At 31.7% G+C, this 12,949-nt stretch overlaps 1 non-coding gene across 1 annotated transcript; it reads left to right on the top strand.

Annotated features, from left to right (window-relative positions):
* Positions 1-743: 743 nt before the first annotated feature.
* On the top strand, positions 744-850 carry LOC131180313 (small nucleolar RNA R71). Its single transcript, XR_009149089.1, has one exon. It is a non-coding gene; the product is annotated as a small nucleolar RNA R71 (small nucleolar RNA).
* Positions 851-12,949: the final 12,099 nt, after the last annotated feature.

The following is a 12,949-nucleotide window of genomic DNA, read 5'->3' as shown; positions in this document are numbered from 1 at the left end:
TCCGCAATAGTATCGCACTCGCATTTTCTCTGGGGTTCATGACTGTTTGTGATGGGAGCTTTCCAGAACCTTGAGCTTCCAGCTTACTCACAGATGAGGCTAATTGACCAATCCGCCTCTCTATATTTTGAATGCTATTTTTGGTCTCCTATTGAAACTATTGGGTATTGTTAGCCAAAGCCTTAACAATTTCATCAAGTGACATACCTTGATTTGAGGGAGGTAGAGGTGGTTGATTCACTTGTGGTCTTTGCTGCTGGTATTAGTTTTGCACCGGTTAATTCCCATAACTCAAATTGGGATGATCTCGCCATCCTAGATTATAAGTATTCGAATAGGGATCATACCTGCGTTGTGGCTGTCCATAATGTCCTACTGCATTAGCATGTTGCATTGATTCATCCTCTTGTAATACAAGACACATGTCAGTAGCATGACTCGAACTCGAACAAATTCCACATACCTTAACAGTTTGCATATTCCCTATAGCCAACTGCCTCACCAAAGAAGTTAAATCAGAAATTTATTTCTCAAGGTTAGATGCACTTACCTCATTAACCTTCATAGGTGTGTGATCCATTCTCATTCCAAACTGCTGAGAATTTGCTGCCATGTTAGCAATCAGCCTCCTTGCCTCTTCTGGTGTCTTGTCAACCAAAGCTCCTCCACTAGCAGCATCTATCATACTACAGTCCATTGATAGAAGTCCCTCATAGAAATACTAAATCACCAGCTACTCACTTATTTGATGATGGGGACAGCTTGCTCACAGCTTCTTAAATCTCTCCCAATACTCATACAAACTCTCTCCATTGTACTGCCAGATGCCACAAATTTCTTTTCTTATATTGGCAGCATGGGAAGCAGGAAAATACTTCTCTAGAAATATCTGCTTCATCCCATTCCATGAGTTGACGGATCCAGAAGGAAGGTAATACAACCAATCCTTAGCTGTGCCCTCTAGTGAGAAAGGGAAAGCCCGAAGCTTGATTTGATCCTCTGAAACTCCTTGAGGTTTCATGCTAGAACACACAACATGAAATTCCTTTAGATGCTTATGTGGATCCTCACCTGCAAGACCATGAAACTTAGGCAATAAATGGATTAGTCCAGATTTCAACTCAAAAGCAACATTTAAAGCAGGGTATTGGATACACAAAGGCTGTTGGTTTAGATCAGGAGCAGCCAACTCTTTCAAAGTCCTAGCAGTAGCCATGGTCTCGTTTTCAGAATTTGACTCTGACTCTAAATCTGAACTTAACTCCTTTGGAGATTGGACTCCTTCAGATGTACTCGGAATCTACCTAGCTTACTTAGCCAATTTTCTTAACCGTTTAACTATTTTTTTCTACTTCTATATCAAAGATCAACTCACTAGATTGAGAAATTCTTGTCATAAACAAAAAGAAATCAAAGTAAAAACAGAAAAATGCTTCAAAACCCTAAAAAAAAAATTAAATTTGGCCTCAAGAGGGTGAGCCAAAGAATCCTAATCCTATGGATTCATTGGTCTTGATCAAAGCATCGTTTCGTTCAAAATAGGTATGGGCCGCCCTCCAAATTCAACCAAAATTCTGAATGAACAGTAACACTGAACAGTAACACCATAATTTTTTTTTTCAAAAACCTGAAAATAGCAACAACTCACAAACAAAATTAATAACAGAATATTCTAACACAAAAAACATGAAATTTAATAAATTTCATTCCCTGGAAACGGCGCTAAAAATCTTGATGGCTATCGAATCCACCAGAAATTAAATTAACTGAAATCACTAAGTATGAAATATTTTCTGCAGTAAGTGGTGAATCCAGGTCGAACCCTAGATATTAAATTATTAAATTTCGTGCGCTTGTGTAATGAAAAAGAAACAAAGGTGGGGGGGGGGGGTTAATTCACAATCCAAAAAAGAAATCAAAAAATCCAAAATTAAGATTTAAAAATAAGAGACTCTCTAATTAAACAAACTTCAGTCCAAGGTAATTCACATTCCAATGCATTGATTTGATCATAGACAAAAGAAATACAATTATATCTTATTGAATACTTAACGTAGATTTACCAAACAGCGAGGTAAACCCCTGACTTCCCTATACTCATCAATTCGAGCCCAACACTCTTATTGACTTTAATTATTAACTGAGTTGGTATTAAGTAATCCTCATCAAATTAATAACTGCTTTAAGAAAAGGAAGTAGTTAATCTGGACAGCAATTTATAAAGCATAAATCATTTAATCCACCCTATTGTTTCCTTAGGTTATTATCGAAAACTTGGATCATAATCAATAAAACCTAATTGCTACTCATGTTCAATCTTATACAATAATTATGGATTATGAAGATGAACTAGCAATTAATCAAATCAAACAATTAACTAATAGGCCTTTTTAGCAAATCATTCAACAGATCAAAAACAATTAAATCAGAAAACAATAGATATTCAAAAAGACATAAATTAAATTAAGAACCTGGTCTCACAAATTATACATAAGAACTTGAATCTCTTGAACTGAATTAAAAACTTAGCCACTCGTGTTCATGGCTTACAGAAAAAAATAAAGAAAGATAAAGAAGAAATCTAAAAAGAGAATAGAGAATAAAAGCCTTCAATGGAGAATGAAGGTTTGAATTGGGATGATCTTAGGTGCTGCCTAAAGACGTATTTATAGTCAAAAACCTAACCCCAAAGATAGGAACCAAACTAGGAAAAGTTTTGAAATTCAAAATGCAGATTTTCAACCTGCATTCATGTCTTTGGAATCAAGGCCAATTTTCAATGACTTTCTTTCCGAATCTGCCTCTGCCCTCTTCAGGAAAGTTGTAGCCCTATTTCTTAACTTTCCAACGGGTACTGATTCATCCAAATCTGAGGTCTACAGCCCAAGTTATGGCCTAAAAACTGGGACTGGTTCAGACAGATGGTCTAGCCCATAGTGACGACATCATTGCCATTTTTGACAATTAAAATGGCCTCATTTCGCGTCCAGCCCTTCATAGAAGTTGTAGAGGTGGCTCTTAAAGTTCAATTAGGCTTAGGCTTGCTTCATTTGGACATCTGAAACTCCAGATACAAAATAAATACCAAAACTAGTCGTAGCACATCAAGTCTGGGCTTTTTTAATAGATCCATAGCTCATTTTGTCAACCTTGGAGACTAATTTGGGCTTTAGTCCCTCTTTATCTTTATAGTGCTCTATCTTAGCTTTTCAATGGATTAAACAACACTCAATTTGGAGACCCACAACTTTAGAAACACCTAAAAAATTCAGCAAAGGTCAAACGCTGAAAATTTCTCCATTTAACACAATTATTCCACAACTATCTAAAAATATGCCTAAATGATAAATATATTTTAACCAACTGAATTAAATATAAAAACACACTAAAAACACTAAACGTGATGGGAGTAAAAATAATAAATTATGCACTTATCAAAAGATATGCTCTTAAGGAGAAAGTTACTGAGTTTGAGAAAATTAATAACCAAATCACTATGAAATGGATGCAACTTAGTGAATAATATGATTATAATGATACACTAATTAATGATTTGTAGACTAGAATTGAAGTATTGAAAAAGACAAAAAGTATAATAGAATTTGACTTATAATTTCTTGTTTCTTGAAATATATTAATGCTTTATTGATGGTCAGGTTAATTTGAGACATCAATAAAATATGAGGGTTTCATTAGAAATTATATAAATTTTAGGATTTAATTGCAAAAATTGGCAAATTTCATGGTTTTTTTTTTTGTTTATTAACCCAAAGTTTATGAGAGTTTAAAAGTCAAAGAAAGGTCTCTCTTAGTGGAGTTTTGGATTCAAACAATAGTGTTGGGTTGGTTTGAATCACACGATAAAATTGTTAGGTTATTGTATCCTAGAGGAAAAAAGTCAATATATAATGTCTATTGTATCGATTTATGGGCATTGCTTGCTGCGAAGGGCTTGAATCTCTTTATAGAGAGTGAAATATTTGTGCCTCAGCCTGATCAATCTCGTTAATTTATTTCTTATGTTTTAATTATTATTTAATTTATTTATTTATTTTAATTTATTATAATTTCACTAACAATTTTAAGGAGATTCAAATATGGGATCAATATCTAAAAAACCAATAGAGAACGTAGGATATCTTATGCCCTTTTGCTTTAAGGGATCCCATTTCAAGAGATTGAAAGGTAAGGGTTGAGCAGTACGAAAAGGATGACTATAATTGTCATTATTATATTCTAAACTATCGTTCTAATCAACGTTATGATTATAAGATAATACTTATCATTTTGTAAAGAAAATATAGAAAACTGGCAGCAAATGCTGAATAAGCCGATATAAAGAATTATGCTACTTTAGCTTTTGCTGGTATCAAACGGTGGTATCCACGCCCTTTGTACAAAAAGCACAAGATACTTTTGTGACATGAGAACAATGGTAATACCATTAAGCTAAACTTAATCCCTTCAGATATATATATATATATATATATGTATGAGTGTGTGTGTGAAGTAATATTAACTTAAAATTACTTTTAAAGCCTTGAGAATTATTCACGAGAACCACAGCTCCAAATTCACTTACTTTTAATGGTATAGCTGAAAGGAAAAAAAAAATACAATAATTATTGAATTGACTAATGCCATTTTGGTTGCAACTGGAGCTCTCTCAAATCTTTGGGGTGAAGTTATACTAACTACATATCATGTATTGGATCATGTGCCATAAAAAAATTAATTGATTCTATTTGGGTTATGGAAAGGGTATAAGCCAAATTTCATATATTTTAAAGTATGGGCTTGTCTAGCTTATGTTAGATTTCTGAATCCCAAAAGACCTAAATTGGGAGTTAGAGCTACCACTTGTGTTTTTGTACTCATCAAATTTCTAGATATTGAAAAACAATATAATCTCTGAGTCAATAGATGCTACAACAAACTAAAAATATAGTGACTAACATTACCGACTAAATATATGGTTAATTAGTCGGTAATTTTCGTTATCAACTAATTACCGACCAAATTTATATTAATCAGTATTTAAGTTATCACTATTAATTACTGACTAAATAATTAGTCTGTAATTACCAACAAAAAATTTTATCAGTAATTACCGATTAATAATTTAGTCATTAAAATGTATATATTGATCGGTATTCTTGTCGGTTGATTATAGGTAATAAGGGTTAATTATACTATTTATCGACTGAAAATTAGTCGGTAATTACCGAAAAAATTTTGAGTCAATAAAATATAAATTATATTTTAATTTTAAAAATTTACCGACTAAAATTTACAGCCGGCATTTTTTTATTATTTAAAATTAAATAGTGACTTTACAATTTGTAGGTAAATTTTGTCGATAATTTATAGATTGGTCAGTAAGAAGGGCAAATAGCTACTATTGGCCATTTATATTTTAGTTTGTAATTACTGACTAAATGAAGTTTGTTGATAAATTATCAATTTATATTTTAATTTTTAAAAAACTTACGGACTAAAGATGTGGTCGGTAATATTTTTTATTTTTAAAATTAGTTGACAATAATAAAAAATAGGTAATTATGTTTTTATTTTATTTTGAAAAAATGTACTAACTATATATTTTAGTTGGCATTTTAAATTTATATGTAATTTTTAATTTTTCAAGTTTTAAAATATTTAAAAAATTAAATCGAAAGTTAAAAATTAATAAGAAAATGCTAATAATAATAATAATAATAATAAAATTCAAAATAGAAATAATCACTACATATAATAAATTAATATAAAATTTATAGCAGTAAAGTAAAGCATACTAAAATCTAATAAGTCAAATATAAAATTCAAAACCCTCAATTTTGTGGAGGTGGAGGCAAAGGTGTTGGTAGGTCTCTGACTAATCTCATTATTTCTTCCATCATAGAGCTTCTTATGCGTTCCATATTCGTCTCCATTTCCAACTTCATTTGATCCATTAGTTCTGTCATAGCTTGCCCCTCATCCTCAAGCTATTTCTCTAATTCTTGTACTTGTCGTTATAAGGCAGCATTTTGATAATTGTATGATGCAGACACCCTGTTAGAAGATGCTCTAACTAATGGGTAAAAAGTAGATGATTCAGATCTAAGGCCAAACACTTTCCATCTCTTCTCCCCGCCTCCAACTACATCTAAATAAAGTTGGTTTTCATCGATGTTGTCAGGTGTGGTTTGGGTTAGCTCCTCCCTCCTAGCCACTATAGCATCCTGTATGTAATAAAAAAAATGAAAATTTTTATAATTAATTTATCATATAATATAATAAAAAAATTGTAGTTAAATAAATAAAAGAGTACCATACATGCATCTCTTTGGTTTTTTGGTCCACAAAAGTTTCCTTGTCATGCTTTCAAGTGTGAGTGTAAACAATCAACTTAGTTGGAGTTGGCTTTTGACCCAATTCTTTCTTCTGAGCAAAAATAAACAGTTGTCACAAGCTAGTTATTATATGTATAAATAATAAATTATTGAAATTTATTATAAAAAGAAAATAAAAATGGGCAGAGTTTTCCCTATATTTTGACATTTTCCCCTGTTAGAAATCAATAAAAATCTCACAATTCAATTGCACAACAATCTATAATATTTTCCATGACAATTTTATCAAATTACATCATATTTCCATCAACAACCATCCATAATATTTTTTTTTCCTTATGTGAAAATACTAACCAATTTATCAGATCATTCAGCATATGTTATGGATCCGCTTGTGTGGGTGGACGGTCTATGAGCATTTGCAGCACCATGACAGTTTCTAGAATATATCTCTGACCGTTGAATGACCTTGGGGTCATTCCAGTGCTGCTCAAATTTTGCCCAAGTTTCTTCAGAAATGTACAAAGGCCTTTTCCTAAAATTCTTTAAATCTGCAACCATGTCCTCGTAGCATATAACTGCTTTTGATCTCCATGCAGCCTTTATCCCTGCTTCTTCAAAGGACTCCCAAAAGTATTATTTTTTTTTTTGCAATAAAAAATCCATATTTACAATGATTAACATACGGATCAAAATATGACCAAACATAAGAAAACTAAAATTGATGTTACCTTAAATTCTTCCCAGTAAACTTCTTTTGTCTCTTCCGATATAGCCTTCTAGTTGACACCCTCAGTGTCGATCCGTTGCTTAAAGGTATTTGTAATCATGCGAGCGATCGTAGATCCACCCGTTAGCTTGAACATATGGAACAAAATATTTTTAGTAAAGGGTACATTTGTATTACATAACCTTGATAATTTAATTAAAATATAATTATTTAACTCACTTGCTATCACGAAGTTGTAACCGTCATCGCCTTAAAGAATCTGTCTTCGCTTTAGAGGATGGATGAGAATCTTGTGAGCTAAGTACTGTAGACTCATTTAAAGACCTTGGTGCATCCTCTAGACCATCCACAAGTGCAGTCTCTTGGCTAGCTACTAGTGTATTGAACTACTCTGATGGCTATGACTAAGGTGTCAAAGGCTCACCTCCTTCAGATGGCGAAGGTGTTCCCATGTTAACATCATGAGAAGCACCTGCTTTGTGTCTGCTCTTAACCATATCTGTAAATTAAATGAACATAGTAAGAAAAATTAATTTGCAATAAAATTTATTCTATTTGTACCAAAAATCTAGCAAAACCTCCCCTTAAAATTGGACGTTCCCAAAATTTCAACAACACAACCTGCACATAGTAGTAGTAATAATAATAATAATAATAATAATAATAATAATAATAATAATAATAATAATAATAATAATAATAATAATAATAATAATAATAATAATAATAATAGTGCCATCCTGACTTGTACATTTATTATACACACCTCCTTATCACAAACAGTTCATAAAGTTAAATTTTAACATAATAGACATGAATAATATGATAATATCATTAAAGTTAAATTATATATTGCTTTTGAAATTTAGATCACTATCCATTACAATACAATTTATTCACTAACATCATCATATTCATGGAGTTCTACTTTATCGCTTTCTATTGTATAATTTAGATCTACCTCGTTCAATAGTTCCTCTTCTTCAACAGTTGTAAGCTCTAGTGGTTCAACACTTAAATCATCAAATGGTCCAATCTATTGATGTTCTACTTCTGTATTAATTTGTAACGGTTCTACTACTTCATCTTGAAATGCTTGGTCTAGTATTTGCTTTGTTACATTTGTCTGAGGCATGATGATAAAATACCTAAGCTTTATTTTGCATACAACATACCAGTTAGCTTTGTCTCATCTCAAGTTAGGATAAGGGATGTAAACCACTTGTTTAGCTTGTGAAGCAAGTATGAATGGTTCATATTTATTTAGTCTTTTTCGGTGATGGATATCCACTAAGTTATAGTGTTTGTGAACCTTAAAACCAACATCCAGAGTTAGATCAAACCATTCACACTTGAAGAGAACAGTTCTCTTTATTGGTAATGCAGGGTACTCAAGTTGAACTATCTCTTTCAAGATACCATAGTAATCATTGGAGTTGTCACCATATGTTGAAACCATAATGCAAACTCCACTATTCATTATGGATCGATTAGCACCATGATTGCCTGTGTGAAATCTATAACCATTTATGAAATACACAGGATATGTTTCACACTTCTCAATGGCCCCTCTGCTAAATTCTTAATGAATTTATTATTGATATTTTAACGCCTTACCTGATAAGTTAAAGAGAATTGAAATCGTTATTATTACGTGTTATATTTTTTTAAGATTGATAATGAAATGAGTTAAACAAATTGATACTTATATAACAGTTAAACCAATCTGCAAATCTTTTTTCTAGTGCTTCATCAACTTCTGCATCACTAATATTACATGACGTCTGTCGTAATTCAGTTAGGAACAAACTACATATACAATTAAATTGGGCCATTTTTAGAGGGAAAGGAAAATTCACAAGGACTTCTAGAAACTTAACTTAAAATTTGGATAGTTGACAAACTTACTTCACATATGTGTCAATTTTAGGGCAATTTAGTAGAACATATATTTGGGCAGCCTTATATACATCATCAGCCAACATCCTTGTTTTCACTCTACCATACGGTCGACTGGGATACTTGAAAATTGATAGATTCCTTTGATATCAATATCATTCCCTCCATCATAATTCCAAGATGCTTATCGATCTCATGTTATTACATGAGGCTCAAAGTAATGCGCACAAAAATTGGATGCTTCTTTAATTAAGTATGCATTATATACTAAACCTGCATTTGCTTTGTTCTTTACATTTTGCATCAAGTGGTGGATAAATCTAAAAATTAAAAAAAAAAATAGGGCAAATGGCTTACAAAAAGTTTATGATACATTTCATAACATTTAAAGAAAAATAAGAAATATCTATTACCTCTCAAAAGGATACATATAGCAATATTGTACTGGGCCTGTAATTTTTGCTTCATATGGCAAGTGGATGGGAAGATGTTCCATTGAGTCAAAAAAGGCAGAAGGAAATATGCATTCTAATTTACAAATAATAATGGGAATTTCTGCTTCCAGATGCTCCATATCTTGAACCTTAATATTTGTAGAAGTAAGATGTTTGAAAAACAAGCTCAACTCAATTAATGTTTGCCAAACTGTATTCTGAAGGAGCTTACGAAATGCAATAGGTAATAACCTTTGCATAAATACATGACAATCATGGCTCTTCATGTCAAAAAGCTTGTAATTTTGCATATTAATACACCTTCCTAGGTTGGACGCATACCCATCTAGAAACTTAAGGTTTTTTGCCCATTCACATAAAACATGCTTCTGCTGTTTATCAAGAACATAGCAAGCCTTAGGATATTTTCCCATTTGCACATTTCTTTTTTTCTATGACATAAATGTGTCATATCTTCCCTAGCTTTTGCATTATCCTTTATTTTCCCTTCTATATTTATCACTATGTTAAAAGTATTCTCAGAGACATTTTTCTTGATGTGCATGACATTTAAGTTTTGTCAAATGAGATTGAAAGACCAATATGGTAAATCCCAAAATATGTTTTTTTTCTACCAACCTATGTTTCTGGTTATGATAGAATTAGCTGCATCACCATCAATGTCTATTACTCTCCTCAACCCCAAATTTTTTATCTGGAAAAAAATGTCTTCGCTACTTAGAATTGGAGGAGACTCAAACATGGATACTTTTCCTTTAAGGAATTTTACCTTGTTTCACCTAAATGGATGGTTATTTGAAAGAAACTTATGGTGATTGTCAAGCCAATTAATTTTCCCTCCATGACTTATTGAGAATGCATCTAAATGATCCATACAGTAGGGACATGCTAATCTCCCTATGATACTCTACCCAGACAACATTGAATAAGCAGGGAAATCACTAATTGTCTACATTAGAGTAGCTCTCATTTGGAAATTTTACTTCTTAGATACATCATACATTTGCACACCCACTTCCCATAACTAAGTTAGTTCAGTAACTCATGGCTAAAAATAGACATCTAATTATTGCTTGGGATTTTGTGGTCCATGTATTATTATCAACAAAAACAAATAAGGCTTCTTTATATATGTACTAGGAGGCAAGTTGTAAAGTGTAATTATTACTGGCCAACATGAATACTGCTGTCCTGACTGTCTAAATGGTAAAAACCCATCAATACATAATCCCAACCTCACATTTTAACTTTCAACTGTAAGCAGTGGATGGGTATAGTTAAAGTGCTTCCGGGCCTCAGAATCAAATGGATGGCTCATGAAATCATCTTCGATGTGATGCTCATTATGCCACCACCACATGTGTGCAGCTGTTGCTTCAGAAGCATAGAGTCTCTGAAGTCTTGGTGTTAGAGGAAAATAATACATTCTCTTACATGCTACTTTTGCCTTCTCTAACCCACTTTGAGACTTATATCTTGCTTGCCCACAAAATTTACATTCTGTTAAACTACTATCTTTCCCCCAATAAATCATGCAACTAAGCTTGTAGTAGTCAATTTTCTGAATAGGTGGACCTAACCCACGTATGAGTTTTTTTGTCTTGTAAAAGCTATTAATAAATTCATTATTATCCGATAATACTTCCCTAATGAAATTCACAACTGCATCATAGCATTTCTCAAACAAATGATACTCTAACTTAATATTCAACATCTGAGCTATGACTAGCAATTGTGAATGCCTATCACAACCAGGCCACAATTCCTCTTTAGCTGCATTTAACATGTCATAAAATTTTTGTGCTTTTGAATTTGACAATTCTTCCATATTCTCAAATTCAAGATCCGGCGACGGATCATCTGAAGCCATATGCTGAAATTAGGGACTAGCAGCATGATGCACCATATTACAATATGGATTATTGTCACTATGGGAAAGTTCTGCAATTGGAACTATCACCTCAATTACTGCTTTTGAAGAAATCAAAGATTCACCATGTGTAGTCCATTCATGTAATTCGATCTAAACCCCCATCTCAACAAATGCAACTAGACATCATCCATAAGTAAGTACTTTTAATTTATGCACTTTTTACATGGACATCTAATTTTACTCCCATCCATAAATTTTGGCTTACTACAAGCAAACTTGATGAATCCTTCCAACCCTTTAACAAAATCTGGGTTCAGTAGTCCATCTTCCAACTTCCTAGCATACATCCAACTCCTTGGGGGATCCATGTTCTATTCCTATTTCAATATGTTTAGGAAAAAGTTAAGGGTATTATAAAATTGCTTATATATAGAATATATGCATTAAAAAAAAAAAGGTTAGCTAGACAATAATTTTTAAGAGTTTTAGTAACAAGAAGACTACTATATATATATATATATATGAAAAATGATTGGATGCTTTCAAATTAAAATTTATTATTAAGACAAAATAACTAACAATATGCCAATAGCATTCTTAAAATTTAAGAATGTTTAATTATTGTAGTTAATTAGGATTAGTATCATATATTTATATAATTTGAACTTTATTTTATATGTCTCCACATTACTTACATATATATATATATGAGTCATATCAAGTACAAGGCTTTAATTATAATTAATCATTGCTAGAACATCAATTTTCACTGGTAAAGAGATTAATTAGACTTAAGAAAATTCCTCATAAAGCATGACTGATTAATCCGACAAGCAAAGTGATAATTAATAATGTCTCCCACCATTACTATATATGTGCAATTAAATAACTCTGAGCAATATTCTTTGCAATATTTAATTGTATATTTTAGTCCTAGAAAAGAAAAAGTTAAGATTAACTCTAATTATCACCCATAATTTTACTTAATGCTATATGTTGTTTTTTCTTTTTTTTTTCTTTTTCCCTCAACTTTCTTATGAATGAAAATTCAAGCAAGAGATGGCTTGTCTCCAAATGATGCTAGTCACTTTTGAAAAATGTAAAAACAAAAATTTGATATTTATACATCAAAATATTTTTCTTTATTTTAATGTAATATTATACTGATAATTCAATAATTGAATATTAAACCCTTTCATTTGTGTCTTAGCCCTTGAATTAATCAATATTATTGGAATATTAATTACACTGTTTAAACAATTAATTTTTAAAATCTCTAATCACATTATTTTTTAGTTGAAAAATTAAACTGATACTTAAATTTAAGAAAGCTGTGATTCTGAAATTTGTTTAGGAAGAAGGAAAGGAATCCACTGAATGGAATTGGAAAAGGAATATGATGCCTAGTTGGAGAAAAGAATTATGAGGATGAGCAAACACCACTTAAAGCTAAATGTTAGGCAGTTGTTGTTATAATGGGAAGAGTGGGCCATGTCATCACATCAATATGTAATCAAACTCTTATCACTGTCTTATAAAAGGACAACAAGAAAGGAGATTACAATTATATGAATGAAAGCAACAAAGTAGCTTTATTCTTTTATTACTAATGAATTTTATACCCTGTATGATTATTGGGTTAAAACAATTGATTTGG

Source organism: Hevea brasiliensis, chromosome 5, assembly GCF_030052815.1.
Source record: "Hevea brasiliensis isolate MT/VB/25A 57/8 chromosome 5, ASM3005281v1, whole genome shotgun sequence".
Lineage (NCBI taxonomy): Eukaryota > Viridiplantae > Streptophyta > Magnoliopsida > Malpighiales > Euphorbiaceae > Hevea > Hevea brasiliensis.
Note: the sequence above shows the minus strand (reverse complement) of the source record. Positions and strands in the feature narration are given on the sequence as shown.